The 17,500-nt window shown below is 37.2% G+C and overlaps 1 long non-coding RNA gene across 1 annotated transcript in view; it reads left to right on the forward strand.

Annotated features, from left to right (window-relative positions):
* Positions 1 to 705: 705 nt before the first annotated feature.
* LOC135212864 (uncharacterized) overlaps positions 706 to 17,500 on the forward strand; it is a 30,504-nt gene continuing 13,709 nt past the window's right edge. The window contains exons 1-2 of the long non-coding RNA XR_010314001.1: positions 706 to 789; positions 11,036 to 11,125. This is a non-coding gene — a long non-coding RNA (uncharacterized LOC135212864). The remainder of the gene's footprint in view (positions 790 to 11,035; positions 11,126 to 17,500) is intronic.

The following is a 17,500-nucleotide window of genomic DNA, read 5'->3' on the forward strand; positions in this document are numbered from 1 at the left end:
GAAGAAGAATCTGATATTTATGGTTTATGACCATCAAAGTCTCACTACAGCCAAACTGCTTGATGTCATGCACCTTTCAAAGTCATTGCTGCGGGGTAAAGAAAGGGTAACGCCTGTAGTGGTTGGAGTGGGGTGAAATAACGAGCTGGGATGTCAGTTTTCCCATTTCACTTGACCGAAAAGGGATTGATCGGTAACGTCGGTATATGTATTTAAAATATGCGCTCTTGTTTTAAATTTATCCACATTCAGATTTTGCAAATAACCTGATAAAAATTGCTTAACTCGTCTGTTTTGCAATTTTTTGGATGAAATAGTATGAAAGAGATCGAAATGAATTTCCTGTGTAAGAAGAAGTCCTTTTTATTCCAGTAATCTGAGAATTAGCTAAGTTGGGATGTTCTTGTGGTTTCCTTAATCGTTTGTATAATTTTCATGTTTAATCAGGTTACGGAAATAGTGTTACAAATAAAAATTCTTGAATATTTTAAATGTACAAATTTTATGTTATTTAGACCGCAGTTACATATGCAGCTGAACTAGAGGTTTTAAAAGGATGGTTATATATTGATAGTTTTTTTCCTATTTAACCAGTTTCTTGATAAATTAGCGGCATATGAATAAATACCTTGTCTACAGCTGTCTACTATCTCCAGCTAATGTGACTTTTTAGTTTATAACAACTGAAAATAGTTTCATTGATTTCAGATAGCGTGGGTTTATTTGATTTTTCTTGGCATCCCCAAGAGAGAAACTTACGTCATCATGAGCTATTCTCAAAAATGGCAGGTGAGAGGTTAAATGATATTCCTTCTAATTTTAGATTATACGTATTAATTTCCACAAGTTGCATTTGCAGTAGTAATAGAAACCTTATTTCATGCCTGTAATTCAATGTGAAGGCGACAAAAAATGGAAATTTGACAGAGCAATAGTTGTCGAAAAGGTTTGATAAATCTGGTTTGTTGGCATAAAGAATGCCTGGGATAAGGATTTCTTAAAAAGGTGGCGAGGTTTACTTGAAACTCTTCGGCCAGGGATCTACCACCATTGAAGTTCTGGTATTGATCTTTCTCTATACTGGGTACTATTCACAGTTTGCAACATTTTTCATTTTATAAGCTAACCAGCTAATATTCATATTATATGGGGTTATTTAAGAGTGGCAGAGCTGCCCCGCTAAATAAAACAAAAGATCTGGCAGCAATGACGTTACATACAGGGAAGCAAGTTTCACAAAATTTGAACGAATTGCATATCATTACCTATCCTGCTATTCTAACTAAATTTTCAGAAAGCTAATTTTTTTTTAATGGTTCTGGCTGTGGGTATCTCATAGCAGGGAATTTTTGAGCAGAGATAATGTCTGATGCAGTCCTGTAGAAGAAAACTAGGTTAAAACATTTACGGGCAAGTTTAGTTTGCCAGGCCAGATTTTAAACGGGAAAAATGGAGGTGCTTTCGAGGTCGTTCCCAAACTTAGTCTGAAAACCTAATGAGGTGATCTTATTCTAGTTTGAGGTTTTAACATTGCTTACGGTAAAAAAAAAATATTTTTTTCTTTAACTTTAATTTTAATACATGAAATCAGCACTGTTATTAAGTAACGATGCAATATATTTTTATATAAGAAGGATAAAAATGTGATACCAATATGGGAAAAAATATCAATTACAAGAAAAAAAAAACAATCGTGGATGTAGCAAAGCTTGATTGATAAATTTGCGTAGTATTTTAGTTCCAAGATATAAGGAGAAATAAATCGGCGCAAAATTGCAATGGAAAAAAATCTAAATTCATATTTTCAGTTACCCATAACCTAGTTCATTCTCTCGATTGGAATTGTTTAAAACATATGCCTTAAACAAAATATTTTTGAGAGATTGACAAGCACTCTTGTTTTTTGCCAAAAAAGCTTAGCCGTGTAATTTCCACAATATTTTATCGGCTCACTTAATTTCTCAAACAAATGGGATGCACTATGAACTAAGAACACTATGTCAAGTGAAGGAACACAAAAACCAAAACGATTTAGTTCCTCTAAAAATGTACTTGAAATGTTACCTTCGCTTGCATCTGTTACCCCATTATTTATGAACAAGATAACCAGCAATAAAATAAACCTTTTGTTTCATTGGATCTGAGGAATCAAGTAATTCTACAGTGTTTCAAGTTTGGAACTTGCAACACTGTAGAATTGCTGGATTCCTCAGATCCATTGAAACAAAAGGTTTATTTTAATTTGTTCATCAATACGAGGTAACAGATGCAAGTGAAGGTAACATTTCAAGTAAATTTTTAGAGGAACTAAATCGTACTTGCAGCCCTGTAGAATTACTTGATTCCTCAGATCCAGTTTATTGCTGGTTATCTTGTTCATAAATAATGGGGTAACAGATGCAAGTGAAGGTAACACTTCAAGCAAAAAACAAGAATTTGTCAATCTCTCAAAAGTATGCAGTCCAAGGCATATGTTTTAAACAATTGCGACCGAGAGAATGAACTAGGTTGCTTAAGACAACGAAAAAAGCTTTCAAATTAAGATTATTGGGTAACTGAAAATGTGAATTTAGATGTTTGTTTTATTTTTCCATAGTGTTTTGCACTTATTTATTTCTCCTTACATCTTGGAACAAAATTACTACATATATTTATGAAGCCCTGCCATATCACCGATTATTCATTTCTTTTATTGATATTTTTACCTATATTGGTATCATTTTTATTCCTCTTATATGAAAGAAATATTGCATCTTTATTTGATAATTGTACCGATTTCATGTATTAGAATTAGAGTAAAAGAAAAAAAAATCAAGATTTGTTTTACCCTGAGCTTTGATAGCAAAATAATATCTAAATGGTGTTTGATATAAAACAGTGATAAAAGACTTAACTTTTTTTTGGAAATCAAATTTCATATAGAAAAAAACTTAAGCAAATAACAACAAAGAAATTAATGTAAGAGCGTTTATTTAAGCGGACGCTATTCCCGTTTGGGATCTGACCTTGAGGACCCGATCAGCAGAGTTGGTATCCTCTTTTCAAGTAGTCTATGACCCAAACACATGTGGGACTTCAAGCTTCCATGGTTGCTTGCGAAGCTTCTATTTATTTTTTTTTTCTTTGTAAATTCCTCATAGTTAAAATGTTTTTATCAGGCGGCTACCAAATAGATTTAGCAACATAAAGACTATCATATGAGACAACCACTAACATCTTCCTTCAGGAAGATAAATATTCAAATAAGAAGGGTGGCATCCTTTCTAACAACTTCGCATCTCGTAAAACAAAAATGTTGGTCTAATCCTCACCAGTGACAAAGAACCTGCCCTAAATATGGATTCCAAAATCTGAAAGGCATTTTTACATACCCCTAAATACCTGGAGATCCTCTGAAATACTAGTCTGGCAAAGAGCTATCTTAATCTTCGTGAATCTCTTGACCCTCGACCATCCAATTCATTGTAAACAAATTTGTCCAGTTCCCTGAGATTTCATTTCTGAACATAACCTGGATTTGTATGATATATATACCTTTTTTCTGCCCTAAAGGCTATGTACCAACAAATAGAGGGTATTACAGTGGACATGCATTGAGTCACTTGTTTCCTAGGCAATGATGAATTCATATAAATTTAGCTTTTAACTTGATGGCTACTAGAGAACTTCAGAAACCAAGACAACAAGACAACTACTGTGCTAGAAAAAAAAATCCTCCAGATTGAAATACACTAAAAAGAAAGCTATCTCTTGATCCAATAGGAGGGTAGTCCCATCAGTGCATCTCCCACCGTGCACTGTAGGCATTACTTAATGTTCTTTGGAACGTCCCTTTGCCACCTACCTCCAACCCCTTTCATAATTTTAACTCAACTTCCATTCATACTCCGTTTCTTCCATTTTATTTTCCACTCGCTCCTAACAATTGCCCCCCCTCAACTTCGGACCACCTTGACATGGTGAGGGAGTTCTTGATCTCCAGGAATTTGTACCCAGGTTTGGGTCCAGGAGCCCCATATATCATTGTATGTTTCATTAGATTAATTTATTTTAATTTTCCACCTTTGCTGAAATCTATTGGACCTGATAAAGTGGAAAAGATATCATAGCTCTGACTGGGAACTATGTAGGACCATCAACTACCCGATAATGTTTGGACCTGGAAGAGACAGAAGGATAGATCAAGAGCAGAACTATTCTTTGGGGCTGGGCCATGGATTCCAGAGGGGTCTGGATCTGGGAATAGGACTCTTGGCAGTCTATCCAGTTTGCCCATAACATGATTAGGGTGGGGATGATTAGATTCTTGTAATACTCTCATTCCTAGCAAGTGGATTTGGCTTACACTTTGGCCACTCTACATATTGTGACATCCCCTGTGGTAGGGTTGTGGTGTCATTTGGGAGTCTGTTGTCACTTGTGCCATTGGTGGATAAATAAACTCCATGAAAGGCTGACAGTATCTTTGTAAGGTTTCAGGGATTAATTTTTTCTTCCAATCTTTATGACTAGTGACAATAAGCATTGGAGTTGAAAGATCCACATCTTCCTACAAGATATCAGCCAATATCTCTTACAAGTTGTGTGTGCAAAATGTTTGAGAAAAAAAGACCCAGTCATCTGGCCTAGGTGTTCAGCCTGCTAGGGTTGAAGCACCCCTCCTTAAGGAAGATGTGCCTACTTATACAGTAGAATCATCTCCAATTGATGAGAACGTCCTTCTGTCTCTCCCATCTCTCATGCAGCATGAAACCTTTCCCAAATAAATGGTACAAGAACACACAAAAGTTCCAAAGTTAGTAAGAACTCTTTCATCCTCTCCTCCACCTGCTGAAAAGAGGGAAATTCCCCAATCCCATAAAAAGTGTGTCAAGAGTGGGTCAACAATGAGTTCCTTGGATAAAAGGAAAATAGCAGGTGAAGTCCACTGTGCTCCGTATCAAGCCGATAAAAAAAAAACATAATGGAGCTATTCATAAGCCACATATCTAAAGACAATCTAAAGAACACCTATAAAGCCCCATAAGAAAAAAAAAATTAAAAAATCATATAGTACAGTGGAATTGCCCTTGGCAGATCCTAGCACTAAAAACTCAATCTGGACATTTTACTATATATAATGGACTAAGGACTCTTTCAGAAATTCTGAAAGTATTACTGCATGAGCATAATCCAGGGGTTGTATGCCTCCAACAAACTAAATTAGGAGATGGTGTTGCAATAATTAGAATTACTAAACTGCAATATTTCATTGCTATCCTGGCTACTTTTGACCATAGAATCACATTGTTCTCTTCGCCTTCCACCCCGAGATGTAGGTTCACTGTTAGTGACATTCAAAGTTTAATTAGATAACTTCCTCCTCCTTTATTACTAATTGGTGATTTTAACTCTCACAGAGGGTAGGCTCATTTTGTTAATAATCTGATCTTACACTTTTTAATGATGGAGCTATCTGCAGATAAATTTCTATATGACAGTGATCACTCTCCTGTTCATCTGAATTTTGTGAGAAATGTCCCCTCGAATTTTCATGTTAAATGGAAGGAGATTGAAGCAGATTGTGTCAAATTTCAAGAAGGTATTAACCTATCCCAGGAATTTTAGTCCTTTGAGTACTTTGCCTCTGAAATATTGAATAGTGCATAAAACTCAATACCCAAGTCCAAAGGTGGAATAAAGCCTGCGGTAATTTACGGAAAATTACAAGTGAATGTTACAGGCATCACAACTCCAGTCAATCTGCAACAGCAAAATCTATTTACCAGCAAGCTATGGCAAAACAGAGAAAATATTTTAAAAAGTGAAAAGAGAATCCTGTCTTTTTTACATGAATAGCATAAATTCTAAGACCCCATTAGGGTTAATCTCGAAAAAGATAGGAATACTAGGTGGCAAATACGTTCTATTGCCAACACCTTGTCTGAAAATCAATGGAGACCTTGTCGCCAAAGCCTGATGAAGTTGCTGGAAACTGAGTGAGCATTTCTCTGAAATAAAGAATTCTAGGAAATGTTCCAGAATCTTACCATGATGGGCGTTGTGTCTGCCCATCCGTCTGTCATTCAATCATGGCCAAACGGCTGTGTTATAGTGGGGACCCCTAAGATGGCTTATAATGGGGTTTCAAGCAACAAAAAGCACCAAAGGCGCCAAAGGGTGTGGGCGACTTCCCCGAAACGGGGCTGGTTCAGCCCGTAGACTTAATAACGTCATATCATACCTAATTTTCGGTATACGTGGTAAATAATATGACTTGCGATTTTCGGTATACTTACTAAATATGACTTACTATCGAATACCGTTGGGATAAGACATCAATGGCACCAAAGGGGGTCGGGGTTGGGCAGGGTGTGACAGAGAGAGTAAGAGGGAGAGGAAGAGAGAGAGGGAAAATAGATGGTGTGTTAGGGAGAAGAAAGAGGGTAAGGAACAGAGAAGGTTGGAGAGAGAGAGAGAGAGAGAGGGAAAGAGAGAGAATCTATTGGTTGCCATTCAGAGTTATCCCAGACAGCGCACTTGGTTGGTCGGTTAGTATTAGTAATTCAACCATTTCCTTTAATTTAAATTCTGGAAATAATGAAACTTATAATGCTAAGTTAACTTTAACGGAATTAAGGGATGCTCTATCATCATTTGAACTGACATTCCCAGGAGTGATAACATTCTTTATAGCATGCTTCAAAATCTTCCAGATTCAGCAAAATCTCATCTTTTTAAAATCTTTAACAAAATATTGGGAATTGGTATTCTTCTCCCTTCTTGGGAGATTGCAGTTGTTGTCCCCATTAAGGAACCATGTTAAGAAACCATCGAAAGGTCCACATCTTCCTACAAGCTATTAGCCAATATCTCTTTACAAGTTGTGTATGCAAATTGCTTTTAAAAAAATGGCAAATTTCAGGCTAATGTGGCATCTGGAGAAAAGTGATTTGTCATCGTCTGTCCAGTTTGGCTATAGGAGAAATCGTTCCACTCTGGACTCACTGCGAAGACTATCATCCCAAATTCAACAATGTTTCTTAAAACACTATCAGATTATTGGAGTCTTCTTCGATCTCGAAAAAGCCTATGACACTACTTCATGGAATGGGCATACGAGGTAATATGTAAAATTTCATCAGCTCATTTCTAAGTGACAGATATATTAAATTTAGAATTGGAAATACTTCGTCTAATGCTTTTGAGCCGGAAGAGGAGCATATTAAAGTTAGAATCGGAGGGCATATTAAAGTTAGAATTAGAAATACCTTGTCTAATGCTTTTGAACCGGAAGAAGGCCTCCCACATGTCAGTGTATTGAGTGTCATCTTATTGGCTGTGGCTATAAATAGCATTGTTGAATGTGTTGCACCTACAGTAAAGGCATCTGTGTTTGTAGATGTGTGTATATTATATATATCATATATATATATGATATATTTTTAATATATATGTGTGTGTGTGTGTGTGTGTGTGTGTGTGTATGTGTGAGTGTGTGCGTCACAAGTTATGATGCTATTGCAGCTTGTCATTTCTTGCAAAATTCAGTTAATTCAATCAGTAATGAGGCTGATGAAAACGGCTTTCGATTCTACACTTTCCAAAACTGTGGCAGTTCATTTACTAGAAGTACTCAAAAGGAAACCCTTTGAGGAGGAGGTGAAGTTTTTAGGCATGATTTTTTTACAAGAAGCTAACATGGGCTAGTCGATCTGACTCCTTGAAAACTAAGGTAAAGAAATCCATTAACATTTTAAAATTAGTTTCAGGTTTTAACTGGGGTGCTGATAAGGGGTCACTTTTATGGTTATATGACTTGTTATGATGATCTAAGCTTGAGTATGGTTACCAAGTCTACTCTTCAGCAAGTGCAAAAAAACTTAAGGAGTTGGATATAGTTAATCATGCTTTTCTAAGAATATTCCCCGGTGCATCTAAGACACCACCAGCGGAATGCTTATACTGACACTGAAGAGCTCCCTTTAGATTAACATGAAGAGGAATAGTAGAGTAAATGTAGGGTTTAAACCTAAAATAATTGCTAGAAAAGGCTTTTCGACCATCTTTGGTTCTGTTTGATGTGGAGAATAACATACGAAAAATCTATCAAACTCAAAGTGCCGAAAAGTTGTCAAATCCAAGATGACGCCCAAGATGGCGGCCAGTACATTAAAATGCACTTGGCTTCCTTAATATTTGCCCTAGAATGATAAATATGATGTCTATACCTTGGTTTTGGTGGTCAAGGAATACAATGAAAACTTTGATATCTTTTAATCATCACTTCATCATGAAATACAAGATGGCGTCGAGGATGGCCACCAATACATTTAAATGCCTTTAACTTCCTTATTGTTTGCCATAGAATGGTGTACATGATGTCTATAGCTAGGTTTTGAGGGTCAAGGAATGCAATGGAAGTAGTGAAATAGTCATTTGATTGTCATATAATCATGAAATCCAAGACATCTAAAATGGTCCTTGGCATACAAGAATATCCTTGAATATAGAAAAAATTAAAATTCCTGTAAGCTATATGTAATTTGCCATATAGTTTACATACAATTTAAGTATGCCTCACTTAGAATCAAACTATTGTTTTAGTTGTTACAGTAACTCCGCATTCAATAACTCAAAAACTCCTATTGTTATTTAAAATATATAAATTTGTCAAATACAGTATATTACTCTTGCTGCTCATTATCCTCCTCTTCAATGAATGCAACTTGGTTGTATAGATTGTCACATGATTGTAACTGGCATTGTCCATGCAGGTATATATGGTAACCGATACACTCTGCAGCTACATCATGGAACGTGTTCCACAGGCAAGGCAGTTTTACAATTGCAGTGAATCATTTTTAAAAGCTTGTCTGGGGCAGCACTCATATCAGACATAACTGGTCAATTGAGTGTCCACTGACTTCCAACCCAAGTTTAGCACATTTCCCAGTCCATACCATTATTTGGTATTATACTCTAAGAGAGTGAAATTTGGTGGAAGATACAGTTAGGGGTAGACATGAATGAAAAGCAACTGGGAGCATAATTTATCTCCAAGGGCTGACTTAAGACTGTTGATACGTTACACTGTTGTAGCAGACGACTTAACTGATCAGAAATAAAGTTCCTTATTCTCAGGCTGTGCGTAGAAAAGGAACAGAATTAGGTCTGTGTCCTACCTATCAAAGTAGTGGCATGGTAATGGGATGCTTTAACTGCAGCCTTAGCAATGTAAAAGTTGGCATCATCAGGTGAGTTGTTGACTTGGCATCCTCCTTCCCTTAGTTCACACTGATCAGATCAATTAGGCCTTGCTTGTTGCTATTCCTTGACAAAAAATCCTCCTCCTCACCAACAACCATTGTCTCGGTAGTGAAGCTAACCACAGGGTGATCTTTCTGCCCTAAACGCCATTGGTGAGTGTTGTCTTTGATTGACAGAACCCCCATTGTATCCATCAAAAACTGCTGTTGCCGTCCCTCAATGTCGAATAGCGAAATCTGCACATAATTTAGCTATTACACCATAACTGCTGTAATAACTCATGTAATAAAGACCCTCCATCAAGGACTTAATGCTTAGTCTGAGGAACTTTCAAATGGTCAGAGATGGAAGCACCGACAATTCCGCACAGGCCAATTCAGCACCGACAATTCTGCGCCCACAATTCAGCATATGACAATTCAGTCTAAAGACAATTTAGTGCATAACAATTCAGCTTAGAGACAATTCTGCGCATGACAATTCAGGGCAAGGACTATCCAGTGCAAAGACAATTTGCAAAATAAAATCAAAACATGGAAAACAAAGAAAAAAGTGATCAAATTAATTTTTTATTTGTAGCATGTTGAATTTTAAGAAGTAGATAAAAATATTTATTGAAATGACATACTATAAAATATTCCTGTGCAAAAATATTCATACCAATTTATTTCGGTAATTCATTGAGGTAGCTTAATTCTGTCAGAATTTCAATTTGTTTGCTCGATCACCATGTTTACTATACCCTATCGGCTCCTTCAAGGCGATTTAGGCGTGTCCCCCACGTTGCCAAATGTACTTCTCTCAAGTTTTTACTCTATAAATATCAAACTATTGAAGTTAGGTATTCAATAATACTTGCAAAATTTAGGTATGGTTATAGAATATATACTTACCAACTGCCACCTTTGTCCGGTGCTTTGATATAAAGTTGGTGCCGAAAAACCGTGGTTCATCATCGGCTCTGAATCCCTTTGTAGTTTCACCTCGTAAGTGGAAAAAAGAGGAAAGAGTACTAAGATCATTAGCACCTGATGTCTGGACTTTATTTACTAGTCTAACTGAAGAGCAAATTTATGAGGATTCGGTCTTAAATTCAGAAAGGATTATATTTTGTAGTTGTATGAGGATGGAGGAGGGAACAAAGTTGTTGGATGACAATGTCATCTGCAAAGAGTAGATTAGCAACGCGTACATAGAAGGGGTAGGGTAGTCAAGAAGAAAATAAGAATGAAAATCATGGCAAGTCATGAAATTAGTAGATGATTATTAGAAGGATTCAAAGCTAAAGAGATACTTGAGAGGAAACAGATATTGTGAATCTGAGAATATTTCTGTGGTCAAGAGCAATTAAATGGTAAAGAATGTAAAGGTGATGCTACGTTTTTAGGTGCAGTGCTGAAGGTATGACAGAGCAGCTGACTAGGGAGCATAAGGTATGTCCGGATAAGGGAAAGACTCCAGAAACATGGGTGATGTGAACAACTGTTACTTTGAACAATGGTCAAGATGATGATTAAGATTAAAATTTTTGAAGCATATCACTTACATCACCAGGTACATGATAGGATTTTGACCAAGAAAGGGAAACAAAAAAACAAGAACAAGTAGGTGAAAACTGTGGTATGAAGTGACTTCACTTATTAGGATTTTTCAAAACTGATATTTACTCACATTAATGAGCACCTAAGAAAATGTTATGACTGTAGTACCCATTGTTTTTACAAACCCAACGGAGATAATAGTTAAATGTTGTATAGAATTAATGTTTACGAAGTTTTTCTTTCAGGCGGTGCTGGTTATCCTTGCTGTCCACATTGGAATAATGATCGTATTCTTTTATTGCAATACACAATTATGGGCATTTTTCATCTCTGCGGTAAGCAAATATCATTTGAGTTTTCTTTAGTAATGTAGAATCTGTTTTCGGTAAAGCGGTATTTCATGTTATTAGTATTGTTATATTCTTTATTATAAGAAACCTCTCGTGTTACTTAAACACATCATCGGTCTGTAAAATACAAAAAATAAGAAATAAATTATCAATTCAAAATACACGCTAAATTAAGAACAGTAATTATAGTCTTTAAACCAATGCAAATGAAGATAAACTAATAAATAACCTCATTTCAAGAAACGGAAAGACAAAGTGAGACCAAAAACTCGCGTGCCCAGAAAACACTTTGGCCAAAAGTGCAAAGTAGAAGACACGTTGGTATTTAAGGAGGGTGAATAACGTTTGATAAACAAAGACTCAAGGGTCGTTAAGTAGGAAGATTGTCTGGTGGTTCCAATAATGGAAAAATGTTTCTTAACAGTACTGAGCTTGCATTTAGAGGCTTGATTTCTAATGCTATAAAATTCAGGGTTAGCAATACGTGAGCCAGTTCTGTAGCTCAAACCCAAGTGGCTGTAATAACGGACCTGCAACATTCACTTCGATGAACCAATATAATTACCAAGCCATATTGGGCATTCGAATTTATTCATAATATTGGACCTCATAAAAGTCTGTAGCTTGTCCTTAGATAAAAAAACCGTCAATCTTAAGTGGATTCATAGAAATAGAATTTAGTTTTAAAAAACCAAACTCCTTTTCAATTATTTGTTTAGCTTTGTATCTAAGAAGGTCAGAATGGGTAAATGGAATTATAGCGTACATTGTCAATTAGGAACATCAAATTTCAGAACAGGATTAGAAAAATTACATGCCAAAATTTTATTAACTACATTATAGAATATTTTTTGATAAGAATTTCAGGTACACTATTCAAGTAAAAACTCAAGTGGAAATTAATGATCCGCAATGTCATTATTTGTTAATCCTTTTGATATGGCGCATTTGCGCTGAGAACATCTTGCCTGTAGTTCCTTAGAAGTTTGCCCAATATAAATCTTATTGCATTCTTTACAAGGAATACTATATACAATATTGTTTTAATGTGGCGGGCTATTCTTAGTTTATTTCTAAAAATATCATATTTACATAAAAAGTTAATATCAATAGTTTTTAAAATGAATACAGCAGGAATGATATTAGGATGAAATGGTATACAGAGAATATTCTTTAATTCTTTGTTAATACTGATTGGATTGTAATACGTCTTTTTTTTTTCTTTATCTTTACAAGGTTCCAAAAAATATGAAGTGTAACATAATGTATCTCCTATTTAATTTATTAATAATTTTAAACTCATCTTCTAAACATTCCAGACTACAAATTCTAAGAGCTCTGAGATACATACTGGAAAATGTTGACATCTCAATTTGTATAGCATGGTTAGAGTAAAAATGAATATATGACAAGTTATTTATGGGTTTCTTATATACTTTAAAACTAAAACTGGTGTTATTTCTAATAACTAAGACATCCAAAAATGCTATACAATTATTTCCTTCATATTCTATTGTGAATTTTATGGATGGTATAAGATTATAAATTGCATGCAGGAAATCAGGAATATTTACATCTTTTACAATACAAAAACAATCGTCTACATAATCTAACCCAAAATACCTTTGAAAATAAATTTCTTGGAATAAGTCTAGATTAAAAAAATTAGACAAAAGTGGTAAGAGAGTTTACCCATGGCCATACCAAATATCTGTTCATAAAAATTATCATCTGAAACTGAATTTACATTTTTTTTTATACAAAGTGATAACAAATTAATAATAACATTAGTGGGTAATTCTAGATTATACAAGTCCAAATGTTGTGGTAAATACTGAAGCAAGTTTGCATGAGGAGCTTTAGTGAATAAAGATGTTGCATCAAAATTGGTTAATTTGTCAGTACTGGATAAATCAATAAGGGAGAGTCTAGGACAGAAATCAACAGTTTTTGTAAGTGGGATTTGAAATAGCACCCAGGATAGGTGATAGTAATTCAACTAGATACTTAAAAAGTTTATAGCTAATAGAACTGGTTGAACTGATAATGGGACGAATAAGGATGTCTCTTTTATGGGTCTCGATTAATCCATGCAAGCCGAGGACTATAAAGCATTTACTGGGATTGGGAAGGGAATGGGATTGATGGGACGACCCTTGTTTGACTGGGTCCAAGAAAAAGGTAGTTACTGCAAAGAAAGAGAGGGAGGAAGAACGGTCAACTTAATAAACTTGCAAGGGAAGAACAAAAAGAAAGGATACGAGGGAAGAGCAAGAGAGACTGGATAAACTTGCGAGGGAAGAACAAGAAAGACTGGATAGGACTGAACAGGAAGAAAAGCAAAGGGCCCATAAACTCCAGTTGGTCCAAGTTGGTGCTGGCAGTCCCACTCAGGCGCCCCAGCACGCCCTCACTCGCCCTGGCTCATACTTTCACGCCCCAAATGGTCCGAGGCTGAACCCAAGTGTGGCTCGATCTGGTGGAAAGGGTACTTAGTACATAGCCACTTGCTCCCTCTGAAGTCTCTCTACTCATGGGGAAACATCTCTGAGGAAAGGGTCTAGTTGCCTGAGTAGGATCAAGGAAAGCTGGAGGAAGTGCGGAAGGTGATTGTAAAGGTATATGAAATCACCCCCGAATGTTGAAGACAATGAGCATACCAATCAGACAGGGCCCTCAACCAATGGTTAGAGTCCCTAGGTGCCTCTTCTGCAGCAGATATCCTAGAACAGCTCAAGATGGAAAACTTCCTGTACTTGCCACACACATCTGTGAGAAAGCTTCCACGACCCAAGCTGAGCGCTGCCACCTTGAGGACACATGGGACACAACACACACTTGCAAGCGCTCATTAGGACGAAAGATCTGCCCTCCTTCCTTCACCTCCGGTCTCCCTCCGCCCAAGAACGGTCATTCACAGAAGCCCATTGTATGTGGGTTCTGCAAGAAACCCGGCCATCCCACAGAGCAGAGCTGAAACGGGACCCAGGCGCCGCCCAAGGTGCCTTTCAAACCCCCACCCGGGAATCCACCCCAATGAGACACCCCCCCTCCAACAACTCCTTCGTTACCAAATAACAAACCGAACTATTCCTCGGGAGCAATACTCCGAAGGGATTTTAGCAACAAACATTGCAAAGACTGTGGCCAGAAGGGTCACTCGTCCACACGGTATCGACTTTGTTGTCTATACTCAAAGACCCCTGCCATTGCCATAACAGTTCTGAATCCTTTATCCTTAGGGCCTCCAGCCAAGGGTCCTATATACGTGGCACCTCTTCAAGGTAAATTCCCCACCTGCCAGGTCAACACCTTTGATGATACTGGCATGTAAATCTCCCTAGTACAGGAGGAGGTCCTCCATGGGGCCACCATTGACCAACGAAACCTCATCTCCCTTGAGAGTATCAACAAGAGGATCAATCATGTCAAAATGATACTCCCACTGTCCAGTTGGGGGTCACAAGACATTAACTATCCGAAATATGTACACTTGCAGTAGCAAGTTAGATTCCTGAAGGTTATGATATCCTCCTGGGACAGGATTTCTAGGCCCCCTCAAATTTACTTCATTTTAAGGGGTCCTAACCCCTCCAATCATTCATCAGGAATAATTAAGCCTCAAACCCCACTGCCAGTGCCACTTGAGCGCCTTGCACAATGCCAGGCTCCAACTATCGTGAACGTCGAGCCTCTGAGAAATTTTATTCCTGTTCCTTGCTTGGCCCTGCAACCCGTGCCAGAGTACTCCTCAGATCTCCTTTCAGGTGGTCAAAGCTTTACCCCGAACCCACTGCCAGTGCCACTTGCTTGTCCTGAACAGTGCCAAGCTCCATTCGTCCCGAATGTTGAACCCATTCAAAATTCCATTACAGTCCCAAAGCATACCCAGAATCTCCCTTCCAGAAGTCCCTAACTTACCTCGAAATCTCTCCCAATGCCACTTGCGTGCACTGAGCAGAGCCAGGCTCCATTAGTCTCACCTGACAAGTCAACTCTAAATCTCATAACAGTGACTATCCCCGCCTTAGTGTCAGTGCCAGAGCACAACCTAGATCTCACTTCAAGAGATACCAGTCCAAGTCCCCTCCCTTCTTCGGGCCTGTCTCTGCTATCAGCGTCTGTAAGAGAAATGGATTCCCTTGACCTCGGCGGAAGCTCATCCCAAGGCGTGGAATCGCAACCTGTCCCTGAGATGGTCATTGTAACCTAAGAGCCTCTCACGCCCAACCGGTACCTCTTCCTCTTTTCCTTGCCCGTAGCTGACCAGCCCCTGAGTAAGAGCTCTGCTATCTGGCAATTGGCCGAAGAACTTGAGGAATTGCCCCGGCTTGTATTTGGACCTTTAGGAAATGGCCTGCTCCCAGAACCACAGCAGCCAGAACAGGTGGCACTCCATTTTCCTCTAGACTCGGTTCCCCCAATTCCACACAGAACATCAGACCAGCAGCCTAAAAGAGGTCTAAGGAAGAAGGGTAGATGGCGTAGAGCCTCCAAGTAGCTTAAAAGAGCCCTTGAGTTTTTTTTGCACTAGTGACAATCTGGCCCAGTGCTCCAATCTATCTTCTGAAGGATCCCGGCACACCTAAACCAAAGTAGAATGTCAGGTCTCTTCCCTAATTCATACTACTTCTAACTTCTTAATTTAACTTCTTCCAGTAATATTTTCTCTCTTCAAACTTAGAACATTTTAATTTTTTTTTGTAATGTCGCCATTGAAATTGTTATTTAGTTATACATTAATTTAGTAACTTTTTTGTGTGACAAACTTGCCCTCTTTATGGATTTATTTCTAAGCCTATAGTGGCTCATCACTTTAATTTTGATTCCCATTCTGCGAATGCAGAATGCCAAATTGCCAGATCTAATAGTGCTGTAAGTCCCTTGACTTACTTTGGCAGTAGTGCCATGATTACATGACCAGCCTGGCACTCCCCACGATGATTCTGGCCCTTTCAAGAGGTTAAGAAATAAGATATTGGCATATTAATAATAAATTCGTCTATAATACTCATAGCTGTCAAGTATCTTAATTTCCAGCAAATATCCAAGCCAACAAATAGCACCAATGAAAATGGCCCTTATTAAATTTCTACCATACTCGTTCATGTACTTAACCCTTAAACGCCGAATGGACGTATTAAACGTCGAGTCAAAATCTCCCCCGATTGCCGAATGGACGTACCATACGTCGACTGAAAAAAGTTTTTTTTTAAATTCGCGGAAAAATACTTATAGGCCTACCAGCCAAAAACTTTTGAATCACGCATATTGGGGGATGCTGGGAGTTCACGGATCAAGGCGTTGTTTTGTTTACAATCGTTACGCAGGCGCGCAAGCGCGAATTTCTTTCTTATCGCACTAAAAAGTATCTGTGACACATCTCAAAAATTATTTCGTCACTTTGACATAATTTTTGCACTGTTTTAAATTATCCGTTACATGAAGTATTATATATGAAAATGTGAGCAATTTCATTTAAAATACAACAAAAAAATACTCATGATTGTAACTTTTATCAGTTATGAAATATTTCCATTTAAATAACGATAAGTGCCAAAATTTTCACCTTTGGTCAATTTTGACTCTACCGAAATGGTCGAAAAACGCAATTGTAAGCTAAAACTCTTATATTGTAGTAATATTCAACTATTTACCTTAATTTTGCAACAAATTGGAAGTCTCTAGCACAATATTTCGATTTATGGTGAATTTATGAAAAAACTTTTTCCTTACATCTGCGCGGTAACTCTTCCGAAAAAAAATCATACATGCGATTGTGGTAATGTTTGCACCATTTTAAAATTAGCCGTTACATAAAGTTTTATATATGGAAATGTGCGCAATTTCATGCACAATACAACTAAAAACAACCCATGGTGGTAGCTTTTATCAGTTTTGAAATATTTTCATATAAAAAATGATAAGTGACAAATTTTCAACCTTCGGTCAATTTTGACTCTACCGAAATGGTCGAAAAACGCAATTGTAAGCTAAAACTCTTATATTTTAGTAATATTCAATCATTTACCTTCATTTTGTAACAGATTGGAAGTCTCTAGCACAATATTTCGATTTTTGTGAATTTATGAAAAAAATAACATTATCCTTACGTCCGCGCTGTAACACTTCCGAAAAAGTCATACGTGCGATTGTGGTAATGTTTGCACCATTTTAAATTAGCCGTTACATAAAGTTTTATATATGAAAATGTGCGCAATTTCATGTAGAATACAACTAAAAATAATTGAAGGTTGTAGCTTTTCTCATTTTCGAAATATTTGCATATAAATCACGATAAATAGAAAAAAAACCACGTTCGGTCAACTTTGACTCTACCGAAATGGTCGAAAAACGCAA

Source organism: Macrobrachium nipponense, chromosome 19 (genome assembly GCF_015104395.2).
Source record: "Macrobrachium nipponense isolate FS-2020 chromosome 19, ASM1510439v2, whole genome shotgun sequence".
Lineage (NCBI taxonomy): Eukaryota > Metazoa > Arthropoda > Malacostraca > Decapoda > Palaemonidae > Macrobrachium > Macrobrachium nipponense.